Here is a 13,997-nt window from a genome sequence, read left to right as displayed (position 1 = left end):
TGTACAAGCGTGCGTAAACAACGAGACACAGTTGTTCATGCACACTGCACACGTTACCACTTTGCGCGCGAAGAGCAGGCAGGTTGGGCCGCCCCTTCCCCACGCACACGTAAACCGTAGAACACATACAGTCCGGCACGCCGGGATGTAATTAAAGGAAGAAAAGATGGCGCATGAGCTGCTCGTACATGCACACACATATGTGAACACAACACATGCGCGCGCACTACGGGACTACAGAGAGGAAAGAAACGAGCCGACCACCATGATTGCGCCGCGGTGACGGCGTTCTGGCACACAGGTGTGACCAGGCGTCCCCAGCCCCTACCCGGCGCCTCGGCCGCCCGCGACAGCAACCACGGACAGCGCCGCCAATCCGTCCGTGCGCTCGCTCACCTCCTCTTCCAGGGCTAGGCCCAGCCAAAAGGCAACGAATTTTAAGCACGAAAAATGACTGCCCCCTTAACACAATTACAATACAGGACTCACTAATACCTTGGCATGCTGCGTCCTTCATGACCCTTCCTCTTCCCTCCTGTCCTTGTATCCTCGTCTCCGGTGACACAGCTCGTGCCTCCTCCACGCCTTTCGCCGCACCTTCTAACCCAGTTGGGGCCACCTTGCTGTCGTTGGCCGACGTCTCGCCGTCATTCACTCGCACCTCTACCTCGACCCCGATCTCATTTACTGGCACCTCTGCTTCGAGCCCAATCTCATTTACTGGCACTTCTGCCTCGAACCCAATCTCATTTACTGGCACGTTGCTTTCTTCACTTTCACTCATTTTAGTAGTTGCTAGATGGAAAAGAGAAAAAAAAAGCGTCAATCCCGGCGCAAGTCCCTTATCACAAAGAAAAGCCCCGCGCAGTGGAAGCGTGTTGGGCCCATAACCTGTTGAGATTTTAATCCACTGCGCGAGGCCTTCAGGATTCGGGAAATAAGCCAGGAAGGATAACAATAAGGGAAAATAACTAAACACTTTGTAGAGAAATCAGAATTATTATTATTTAGAATAAACTGTCGTAATACCGTCTTTACAAACTGTTCTTACGATTAAGTCTTAACTGGCTAGAGACTAGCGATCAACTGAACTGGCCTGATGCGCAGCATCGGGGCTCGCGTATGCACAGTACATATATAATAGCAGAGATGGCGCTTTATACAAACTCTTATTCTAACAGTTATCATACAAACAAATTTAGAAACTGTATTTTTTTTGAAAATTTGTTTCGTTCGGTAAATTTATGCACTATTTGTACAAATTAACCTCTGCACACATTTATATATTCAAAATATCTTCATATGAGCAACTTTAAGTAGAAATTTAGTGGGATTATTGTAGATCACCGTAGCTACATTGTACAGACTAAAACAAAAAGGTCCGGTAAGTATAATGTGTTAAGTTAATATTTCGTAAGAAATTTATGAAGTGTTTATAAAAATAATTGAAAACTTTAAAGCTTTTCTTGTTTCTTTGTTTATTGTTAAAAAATACTTGAAGTACCCCCCAGTTTTAGTGTTATTATACAGACATTAACACCCAAACTGTAATGTGGGAGAGAGATTGGTAAGGAGGTGCGTCGCGAGAACGATCAATACTTAATTCCTTCAAGACCTTTATTCCAGACATTATGTTTATAAGTCAGAGTCGTGCGTGTGTTTTCGTTCAAGGCTCGTTGTGTCTTCCCTAATTATCGCCTCGTCTCTTGCTTTGATAACGCTCGACTGCCCAGATTTGATGCTTACTAGGCTTTACTTCCCCTTGTTCCCCTCCTTTCAGTGCCCTCTGCTAGGATAGCCTTGTTGTTACCAGGAGGAGTTAGTATAATATGCCCAGCATATCGTACGTATCAGTCTGAGGCCCCGAAGTTGTCACCCTCGACGACGATGGCTTTTTGACTTATACGGTGTTGAGCCTGTATATTTATTTGCAAGTGTGCGTGTGTATGCTATGTTGTATTCTATTGTCCGTGTTGTTTACGTAGTTTACTATTCTACACTCATCCTTCCCTTCAATTGTAGGGAGCTGCTGTTCTCTTTTCATTAATATTTTTGCTCTTCCAATCATTCAGTTTCCCCTCATCAATTGCTGAATGTATAACAATATTGTTTGTGCATGAAATTTGCCTTATATTACAATTATATATGAAATTGCCGCGAAGTGAGCATCTGCTTGGGACTACTTTGACTAGGTTTAGTTTCTGTTTTATACTTTCGCACGCACTTATTCATCATTTATTTATTTATCAAAAAAAAAAATTCCATACAAATTTCTTACTATTAGTGATAAAGAGAAAAGAAAATTCTTTCCTGGCTTAGTCCTACAGACTGCACCTTCCGATAGAGCCAAGTGAATCCCAGCGCTCATTCTTGTCTGCTCATTGATGTTATTATTGTTACTGTCATCCTAATAATAATTATTATTATAGCTACAATTTCCAGGCAGTGTGATCGATGACAGATTTTTTTTTTTTTTTTTTTTTTAATAAACCTTAAAGTAACTTTCTCGACATTACATACTTCAAAAAAAAAATTTTTTCTGAGTCTCGTCCTACGGACTGCACCCCCCAATACAGTTGAGCAACTCCCAGCGCTAATTCTCGCTTTCTCATTATTATTATTATTGTTGTTATTATTTTTGTAATATTGCTACTACCATATTATTTATACTATACAATAGTACTATTGTTATTACATTATTGTTATTCTTATTATCATTATAGTATCATTGTTATTTTACTTATATTTTACTCATTATTTCCTATTCTTCAGTTTCACTTATTATTTTCTTGGTAATAAGAATCGCTTTGTTACGTCATGTGTTTTATGTGGACTCGCGACCCTTGGAGAATGTTTCTGCGATGATTACCGGGATGTTAATAAGGTGTCTTGGAGTCTTCCTCTGCATTTCGATGGATGTTGGCTGAGGCGCTGAGGAATACGTTGCCGTAGTCCCGTCTCTTTCTGTCACTTCTGCGTTATCTACCTGCAAAAATTCTAGCCAAATTTAGTATTAAGGGGCCCCCCCGTCTGAGGAATCTGAACGACCCTGCCGCCATGTCCAGTATTATCTCTGCCGCCACCTACGCGTATTCTTTCCAATTGGATAATTCTCCCTGTGCTTACAAGAGTTCGTGCATGCGTTGGACTATGTCCATTAACCTTGTGCCTGTTTTTGAGTTTTCTTCAGCCCCATGCTCTTCATTGCCGAGTTCCTGAAATCCATTACTTTTTATTGTTGTACGCATAAGCTCCCGTAACTTGTCTCTTTTTATTCCTTTTATACCCTGTATTATTTTCCTTATGTTAACGTTTGAATCTTTAAATTTGGCTATTTGGCTGTTGCCCTCCTCTAATCCTGGACTCAATCTTGTTTCTGCCGCTTGAGCCGTACAATATTCTGATAAGTTTATGACTACAACTTTAAATGTTTTATGCTCTGTATGCTCGCATTGCACATGTATTTTTTCCTGTCCCATATTTCTGAAAGCATGCTGGTTCTTTGCACGTAGGCGCATCCAGTAAGTGCTTTTTAGTTTGGCTAATATTATCGGATATTTCTCTGGATTTCTTATTGTACAACCCAAGATAAATTTTATTTTACAAGAATCGTCTTTCCTCCTCTATTTTATAAGCAGGTTCTATCAGTGTGAAAATGCGCTTTTGTCCCATTTTTTTGCATTTTTTAACTGTTTCCTGCAATATTGGTGAAAAAATATTTGCACTAGTACTAACTGCTACGTATTCGTATGTTGGCTGTAAGTAGGCTAAAATTTCTGTTGCGTTTAGCCTTCCTTGTTCTTCTGGTAATGGTGATATTCTAAGGAGATCGAAATCCTCTTTTGCTACTAAAGGTATCCCTATATACTATATTATTTTACTATTAAATGTTACGGTCGTTGTCTCTGAAGTTTCCCTGACTTCTTTCTCTGTTGTAATACTTTCCTCTCCTGCGAATTTGAGGTCCCATCTTAGTTGTCCTGCTAAGATTTTGGCTTCCGATATGGCTATTAATGCTTCCTCTGGTAGGTGTGTCATGCCTCAACTTGCTAATATATATCATATTAGATGCTTTTCTAAATTTTGTTGTGAGTTCTTTGGCTATTTATTTAAACTCTCTTACCATGTTTGACACCTTGTTCTTTCTGGTTATCAAGTCTGCAAATATAGTTAACGATTCTTCCGTTGTTTTCTCTGCTTTTTCTTTAAATTTTTTTTTCCGTATTTCTTTTTCATGCTTCCCAAACGTTGGGACTGTTATTTGTTCCATTAAATATTTGTTTGTGTTGATTATGGTAGTTGGTGTTAAAACTAATTATTCTTGTATTTTTTCCTTTTTTTCTGCCGTTATTTGTCCTTGAGTTACTTGCATGGCTGTAGTTTGACTATGAATTCTCTGGCCCACTACTGCTCTGTATGCCTCTTGCACCTTTTTTTTCGTTTGTAAAACTTCGTCCACGGCCTGATTTATTTGTTTCATACAGTAGTTTTTTCTTTTTAATGTTGCTGTGCACTTCCAGCTAGCTTACTTCTGTGCCCATAAAAACTGTCTTGACTCCTCGATTAGCTGACTCCAATCAATATACTATATTACTTTCCACGTTGATGTGGTTGACTGGATTAAGCCCAGGTTTTCTACTATTATCCCTGGATTTTTTTCGATTAACTCTACCTCCTCTATTTGTTTTTTCCTGTGCGGCTTCTGCCATAAACAAAAAAACAAATACTTTTCTTTATGATTCTTGCGCTTTCCCTCTTTGCAAATTACTTGTTAAATTATTTAGAGAAGAAGAGAAAAAAAAATTCAATTTCGACTGCGCAGCTTTTAATTCTCCTTCTGAATTGACATTGTGTACAAGCAATGACAATAGCCGAAGCTATAATTTTATTACACGTGAGGAGTTTTATATTGCAAGTCAAGCCGGAAGTATAGCTCTACCCTTATATGTTACGGTGCTTGCGCACTGCTTGAAAGCTACATGCTTTATGATGAAATATTCATCGCCTTATTGTATGGTGGAAGACAAAGAACATATAAGTACTCGTTAATTTGAATAATACAAAGCTGTTAACATTTAACATTTTTACAAAGCTTTTGCAAAGAAAGAAAGAAAATATTGAGAAAAACAATTTCCCTTCCTGTTTTTTCCAGTTCATCAGAGCAAATGTGGTAAAACCTACTTTCTTATCTACTACATAGCTACGGTTCGTAGTGAATACTGAAAATACAAACCTAGATGTCGTTTTCTTATATGAACGGTACAACGTTAGTATAAAGCATGTTCGAAGGAATTGTATATATTTCTTGACATTTATGGTTCACTCAAGCAGATTGTTGTGTCCATTTCACTCTGTCTCATCGTGTAACGCTGTGCATAGTTTATAACAGAAAGGCACATATGGTGTTATGGAATTTTTTTTTCTTTATTTTTATAGTCATCTTACTCTCCTTCCCATTTATGTTTATCCGCTTTATTACCATCCATGCTAACTTTCTCTCTTACATTTTTCTGATGGTAGTGAAGGGTAAGGATTGTTGGATGTTTTGATTTTTTATTTTTCTTCGTCACTACTCGCCCTGAGATCTCTACAGTGCTCTCTGTTTCTTTTGCTTACAAAGTATTCGGTGCCTGCTGGTTCCAGCTTTTGCTTATTTCTCTCGATACACTTTTTTTGGTGATGGTAGCGTATGCGCTGTCTCAGACAGAGCTGTGATAAAGGAGGCGTTGGTATGCCGCGAGTGTACCCATGTAAGTACTTCTTAGCTTCGTTTGTGTTAATTAGTTCCTGTATGTAACCGTACATATATTCCTTGACTTTCTCCCTTACTCTATTGTGTTGTATATCTGTCGGCGGTTGTCATCCATCAGACGTGCCCGACGCGACGGGCTCAGCTCGTGGTCATCCAGAAGCAAACGGTGTTGGCTCCAATGGTCTGCCCTACTCAGGGAGCAGTAGGTATTCTGTTTGATATATCTATTTATATATTTATCTTTTTTTGATCTTCTTTTTCTTTTTTTTTTTTTTTTTTTTTTTTTTCCATATGAGCGTCTTGTGACTTTCCTGGTTTTTTTTTTTGTATTATTTGAAGACGCAGTTGGCCACGGATACACACGATTTTTTGGACCCTCCTCTTCCCCTGCGTCAATCTGGGTGGACATCTGACACTTCACCTCTGCCAGTACAGAGGTATAAATATCATGGGGGCGTCGTGTATACGCGTGAGTACTCTCTTTTTTATACGTTATTGATTTTCTGTCGACCTACATTAATTTTATTTTGTAGGTCCAGCCAGCGCGGGCTATTTTTTGTTGGTGAAAAGGCAGCGTCGCCCCAATCTTTCACAGGCTTCCGTGGTATCCTTGCTCCACAGCCGCCGTTGCCCGGAGCCACGTCCCACTTATGGAAGAGGAGCAGGGGGACACTGTTGTGTGTCGGTCCCGTAGGCAGGGACGGCGACGAGAGAACATTTGAAGGGGTAAATATAGAAGAGAGATAAAAAAATAATGACAGAAGTTACGTATATATGTAAAAAGAGAAAGAAATACACACCTTTGTTTCATAGAATAAAAAAAAAATTTACCGTTACCAATAGCTTCCGAGTTTAATTGTACCACCCCTTCGTTTTTTCTTGTACCGTTCTAATATATAACATTTCTTTTGGTTTCGAGAAAAGAAAATTCAGTTCTATTTTCCTTTTGAATTACCATAACTTATACGCTGATTCTAATAAGACACGCACATTAGTTTATTAGCATGTTTCTTCTTTCACATGGTACACGTTTTTATTTTCATGTATATATATATATATATATATATATATGTATATATATTTAATGCAACCTATACTCTGACGAGTCGTCGGTCTGCAATAATCTACGTATTTGTTACTTTGTTGAAATACTTGCATTAGTTCGATACAATCTGCTGTTTGTTTTGTATAAAACGGAGCTAAAGTGTATCTAGAAAAAAAGGAGCAGTTGAAAAAGGGTCCCTTTTTTTCCTGTATGTTTATGCGAAATGATCCACTATGCAGATGACTCTCTAAATACCAGAAGATACACAGTTCCTTGTTTCTACCGGGTTTTTCACGCTACTTCCCGTATTTATTATCTTAGGTACCACTTTTTCCTTTTTTTATAATTAACAAATTAATTACATGAGGTTGCCCCATACGTCCCACTTTTGTTTAGCTTGAGTCATTTGACATATGGAAGCCGTATGTTATTTGTTTACTGTTTCCCCGATAATATTGCTCTAATCATTGCCTACATTATTTGCTTATCTAATTCCTGTACTTTTTTTTCTATAGTTCTTTCTATTTCTTCCCTATTTCCTACTTGGGTTTTCGCGTGCGTCCAAAGGCTGCAAAACTTACGTCGTAAAGCTAACTGATCCCTCTTTTCTGTTATGTTTTCGCACTGCATCCGGGGGCTGCGAAAGTTTTACCACAAGCCTAATTGATCTCTCTTTCCTGTTATATTCTCGCGCTGCGTCTTGGAGCCACTAAAATTTTAAGCGAAGTCGAATGTTCAAGTCTGTACCTTCATGTCCCTCGCCCTGTTCGCATTCTCTGGTGGTGCCTTCACCATACAGATTTTTTTATTTTATCAACGTACGATACTCTTAAATCGTCGCCTCTCTGTAGTTGCCACAAGTTTCCTTTCGCGTTTTTTCTTTTAAATATTCTAGCTACTTATCTGAGGGTGCAACTTTCTTCAGCTGCCCATTGTGTTCCTTTCGTACCGCGTTCTCATTTCTCTTTGACTAAGCAATACTGCCCCCGTTATGAGAATTTTGTTTACTTCTTCTCTTGTGTGTAGCGATACTTCGTCTGTCGTCATTATTTCGCTAGGTTCCCACATATTTATTCTCATTCCTGATCTTCTACAACTCGCTTTTTAATGTCAGTCATTCCTAGAGCCTGCAGTTCATCGGACCTTCCCTCTCCTCGTTTACCTGTCAAACATTCCTTCGCTTGTTTTAGTCTTTCATCTTAAAAATATCAGTTCTGTGTTATCAACAAAAATATCAATTCTTGATTTTTGCTTGCAACGCTGGGAAACGGTGTGTCACAATTTGCTATTATTATTTCTATCGATGGATTCGTCGTCAGTTGCGTAGCTGAAAAACACGGTTTCTGTCTATACAAGGTTAGTAGGATAGAATTATCAGAAAAGCATGTTTAATTTTGGGAAATTGCTATCAGCATGAAAAATCATGGTGGTAGTTATTCGGTTTCTGAATAAATCTAAATAGTTTTAGACTCCAAATTATGTCAGCTAACGGCCCTAAAAAAATGGTCAATGTGTCTCACGTTCATTTAAATATTAAGACTTGAAAATTGAATACAAGGTAGATCTTGTGCCCCTTAACATCTTTACTAAATTTTAAGAAGATCGGTTGTAAGCTTTTTGCAAACCGCTGCAAGAAGCAAATAATTGTCCCTCCGCAAGAAAGTTGGATGTGGCTGGTTTTTCAACATATTGCCAGTTTTCAAACGGCATTTTACTCGCCGAGAGTTATTCTATAACCTACCAGAACGTCGTTCCGTTCGACATTCCGGAAGTACACGAAACATCGATGTCAAAAACCATCTATTTTCCGTGGACCATACACCCTCTCCGCATTTTCGAGTGGCTCGCCGTGCCGCTGCATCCACGGAAAATAGCCGGTTTTCGACATCGATATTTTGCGTACTTCCATAATGTCGAACAGAACGACGTTCTGGTAGGTTATAAAATAACTCTCCATGAGTACAATGCCATTTGAAAACTAGCATTACGTTGAAAAACCAGCCACGTCCAACTTTTTTGCGGAGAGACAATTTTTTGCTTTTTGCAGCGGTTTGCAAAAAGTTTACAAACGATCTCTTTAAAATGTAGAATGGATGTTAAGGGGCACAAGATCTACCTTGTATTTAAGGTGGCTCCTCACTATAAATTCCACAAGAAGAGTAAGCATACTGCAACACAGCTTTTCATTGGCTGTGGAGGTTCTTGACTAAAAATGGATAGGTACCTATAGTCTCTTCAAAAAAAGTTTAGTCACATCTACACCGTTGACCTATATCTTACAATACAGTGACCCGAGCAGAGGTATGTATACAAATCTGACAACATAACCCTTGTATGTAAATAACAATAAGCTGACGATAAGTACCTAACAAAAAAGACAATGCCTCCGACAAATCGTCATGCTCGTCGTACGAGAGGAAAAATTAATTATTAGTGACGAGTTAATACCACCGTGTCCTAACTTTATCGTGATATATTCTATTAATTTTATCTATTAGTCAAAAAAGTACATAAGTCAGCCCCGCATTAAATTATTTTCTTAGTTCAGCGTCTTATTTATTCTTATTATAATTACTATTCCCTACAACTTCTATTCATTTTACGTACAACTTTCTGACCAATTCAAACTACGCGGGCTACCGCTCTTCGGTGTAGCAGACGCCCCACACTTTTCATCTGTTCCGTGGCTTGCACAGTTATCTACTATTTTCACAAAATATCCTATAAAACTCATGGTAATGTCCAAGTACCTGAATGTCGTTGGAAAGATTCTGATTTCTTCTATCTGCTACATAGTTTTCTATTAAGAACTACAGTATCTTTCCTGAGATATCATATAACTTGCGCCACCAATTTAACGACCCTCCATAAGAGGCTATGTTACAGAGTCTATTTTCCAGTTAGTTTTTTCCAACAATTTTGGTGGTGACGAGGTCTAAAATTTTGGGAAAAGACTCCTTGCACCTTCAAGAATCATCCTTTAAAATATCATTTAATACTCCAGTGTTTTGATTTAGTGAGGAGCCACCATAATTTTTAAATCTTAATATTCAAATGAACGTGAGTTATAGATTAAAAAATAAAAACGGCCCAAAAGAGCACTTTTTGGCAAATTGCAAAAAAACGGCTGAGCCAATTTTATTCCCCTGGAGATCATTTCCTTTGTCTTGATGTTGAGATTATAATTCACTGCGCGAGGCCTTCAGGATTCGGGAAATAAGCCAGGAAGGATAACAAGAAGGGAAAATCACTAAACACTTGTAGAGAAATCGTAATTATTATTATTTAGATATAAACTGTCGTAATACCGTCTTTACAAACTGTTCTTTCAATTAAGTCTTAACTGGCTAGAGACTAGCGATCAACTGGGCTGGCCTGATGCGCAGCATCGGGGCTCGCGTATGCACAGTACATATATAATAGCAGAGATGGCGCTTTATACAAACTCTTATTCTAACACTCCCTTCAGTTTAATGGAGCGCCTATCTCTGAACGGTTATAAGAAATAAGTAATATAAAAGTAATAAATAAAATGTATCAATGGGTCAGCCTTAATCTCGCTGTTTTTCGGGTCTTTAAAGTCTGCTCACTGATTGTTGTTACCTAAAACAGAATTCAAACCATAAGGATTAGATTCTTTTGATTAAACGAGATTCACTGTCATGTAGTTCTAACAGTCATTTAGTAATTTTGCAGTCATTTTCTCATGCAATTCAATCGGTAAAGCTTTAGTAAAAATGTCGGCAATCTGTTCTTCAGAGGCAATCCACTTGATTTCTATGAACCCATATTTAGCACATTCTTTCACATAATGTTCTCGCACTGATGACATGTGTCTGAGTTTAGTTCCTCCATAAGACTTGGCGCTGGCTTCGGCTGCTTTATTGTCACACCACACAGTCATAGGATAGAGTGAGATATTTAGCACTGCTGTTAAGGTGTTTCTTAGAGCCATGAGTTCTTGACATGCCTCACTCATAGCTATATATTCAGCTTGGCAGGTTGACAACGAGACGTAGGTTTGTTTATGCGTTCTCCAAGATACAGAGTCGCCAAATAGTTGTATGACGTATCCACTCGTCGTATGCGAATCTTTGCAGTCTGCGAAACTTGCGTCTGAATAAGCCGTCATGATTTCTGTGCTTCCTTTAAAAGTCAGTCCTTTCTTTCTAGTTCCATTGAGGTAACGGAAAACTCTCTTGACCATTTGTCTATCTTCTTCTGTAGGATTGATCTGATGTCTACTTAATACGTTCACTGCATAAGAAATATCAGGTCGAACAGTGTTTGCTAAGTACAGCAAACTGCCGACTGCTTCTCGATATGGGAAATCTTCTGGCCTATTCACACTTTGCTCTTCTTCGTTTCCAGATTCTTCTCTGTCTCTTCGTTGCTGATTTATGACTTGTCTCGTCACCATAGGTGTCCTGCACTGTCGTGCATTGTCGAAACCAAACCTCTGCAGTATTTTGTTCGTATATTTGTCCTGTGTTAAACGAATGATTTGATTTCTTCTGTCTCTGTCGATTTGTATTCCCAGGAAATTATTTGCTTCCCCTAGATCTGTCATTTCGAATTCGGCTTTAAGCTTATCACTCACTTCTGTAAGTTTATCGACATCGTTGCTTGCCATCAGCATATCATCCACATACAGAATCAAAAATAGAAATTTGCTTTCACATCTCCATATGAAAAGACAGGGCTCACTTGGGTGTTCCTGGAGTCCTATTTTTGTAGCAGTCTCTGAAAACCTCTCATACCAGCGTTTGGGACTAATTTTAAGACCGTACAGGGATCTTTCCAACTTGCACACTTTGGTTTTTCTCAACTCTTGGGCACACGGAACACCATCAGGTATTTCCATGTATATATCATCATTCAATGTACCATTCAAGAAAGCAGTCTTTACATCAAGCTGTCGTGTTTCCAAGTTATATTTGTTTATGACTGCCAGTAAGACTCGAATCACTGCTAGTCTTGAGACTGGAGCATAAGTTTCCATCAGATCATATTGGTTTCTGTCTTTAAATCCACGGATCACTAACCTGGCTCTATATTTTGTGTTTCCAGAGTTGTCTTCTTTCCTTTTCAGGACCCACCGGGAGTCAATTATATTTGGTTTTCTGCCTTTGCTATCACTCATTGGTTTATTTACAATTTTCCAAACAAAGTTGTCATTCATCGACTTCAGTTCCTCTTCTATTGCTTTCCGCCATTCTGTGCTGTTTTTGCTCTTCAGAGCATCTTGGTAGTTGGTTGGATCTTTGTAAATTTCTGCTAACAATGCATGATATACTTCATCCTGATTTTGATCCACAGAGCAGTCTTCTTCGTTAAAATTTTCCTGTCCAAATCTGATTTGATTATTTGAATCATGGGGCACCTGCAGTCCTGTGAAACTAGTGTCATATATTATCTTCTGTCGTTTCGCTGGTAAGAGCTCTTCCGTATTTCCTGAACCAGATGTTTTCGGCGGTCGTCCTCTCTTTCGTTTGACGATTTCTCCCTTCGTTTTTGTGCTTTCTTCCGTCTTTTCGTCGAACTTCAGGAGCCAGCAGTCGTTATCAACTGTCGTTGTAACTAATTCCCAATTCACTATATCGTTTTTCAGGTATCTGTCTTTGTATACCAGTCGTTCATTGAATCTCACATCTTTGCTTTCATAAAATTTTCCGTCTTCAGGTTTCATCAGGATAAATCCTGTGATTGTGTATCCCACTAGAACAATTCGTTGAGCTAACGGACTGAACTTCGGGCCGGAATTTCTTTGAATCTTCATGTATCCCAAGCACCCAAACCGTTTCAGTTGTTCGATATTGAGATTCTTATGCGGCGCAAATTTTACCAACGGAATTTCCATTCCATTCGACCTGTGAGGTGTTCGGTTGTAAGCATAAACTGCTGCACTCAGAGCCAAGTCCCACATGTTCTCTGGGAGACCGGAGTCGAACATGTAGACTCTTGTCGTCTTTGCGATTGTTTGGTTAAATCGTTCTGCCGTCCCGTTGTGCTCCGGTGTATCCGGACTGGCTAGCTGCAGTTCGGCCCCCAGTTCCTTTAAGACCTCTCGGGTATGGCCACCAGTGAATTCCGTACCTTGGTCAGACCTAAGATAGCAGAACTTGGCGTCATACCCCAAGATGTTTCTGGCGCTCCGGACAAAATTTTCCAGGCAAATCCCTGTATCACTTTTAGCTTTCATTGGATATGCCATGGCCATTCTTGAGTAATCATCCACAAACACTGACACAAACTTGTAGCGTTTGGGGTATGAAGTTGGACTTATGGGACCCATGGTATCCGAATGAATAATTTGGAGGGGAGCGGTGGATCTCACTCTAACTGTCTTAGCCGGAAGTTTGTTGAATTTTGCCTTGGAGCATACATCACAATTAGCTATACTGTCAACAAATATAACTTTCTTCAGATCTTTGCAATTTGGAAATTTCTTCTGAAATGCCTTTAGATAAGCGAGGGAAGCATGCCCTAATCTCACGTGCCATAGGATGGCCTCGTTGATGGGGCTTGTTTTTTCAAGAGTTCTATAGCTGTCATTAATGGGTGTATTGTACACGCTTATTTTATTAGGATTCAGAAGATTACGGTCATTGACTGAGTTATCAAAGCAAGATCCTATGGGATGTAGTGCCAACGGATTTCCAATAGCTTCCTCTTGCTCGACATTTTTACTTAAGTCTCTGTCTTGTTCACTGTCTTTTGTTATAGCTTTGCTTCGTGTATTATACCGAGATTCACCCGAGCCATTCGTCACTAGATATGCATATTTCCTGTGAAATTTGTTTTTATCTTTATTGTGAACATTTAATTCAACAAGCCAGTATGGCTGTCGATAGACTCCTGTGATGAATGACTCGTTCGAAGTCGGGTCAAATATATCAATTTTGTTACTATCGAGGTATATGGCCAGGCCTGAATCTACAAATTTTCTCAAAGAAAGTAAGTTTTCCGACAAGGATTCAGAGCAGATCACATTATTTAGTGTCAGCTCATGGTTATTATTTTTACCGACGATGGTGCCTTCTCCCTCCGTTTTCAAGTCTGCCAGAGGATTACTATTCGCGCACTTAATTTTGCTTGTTTTATCACAATTTAAGCTCTTAAATACTAGCCGAGAGTTAACCAAGTGGTCGGTTGCTCCTGAGTCAGCGATGAATTTAACTAGATTGTAGTTGTCGGTCT

General features: G+C 39.2%; 1 protein-coding gene across 5 annotated transcripts in view; it reads right to left on the bottom strand.

The window, feature by feature from the left end:
* Positions 1–13,997, bottom strand: part of ema (C-type lectin domain containing ema) — a 154,717-nt gene that overhangs the window by 98,634 nt on the left and 42,086 nt on the right. The window lies entirely within an intron of this gene.

This window comes from Copidosoma floridanum, unplaced genomic scaffold (genome assembly GCF_036245765.1).
Source record: "Copidosoma floridanum isolate Cflo_tuat_1 unplaced genomic scaffold, Cflo_Japanese_pri ptg000004l, whole genome shotgun sequence".
NCBI lineage: Eukaryota > Metazoa > Arthropoda > Insecta > Hymenoptera > Encyrtidae > Copidosoma > Copidosoma floridanum.
Note: the sequence above shows the minus strand (reverse complement) of the source record. Positions and strands in the feature narration are given on the sequence as shown.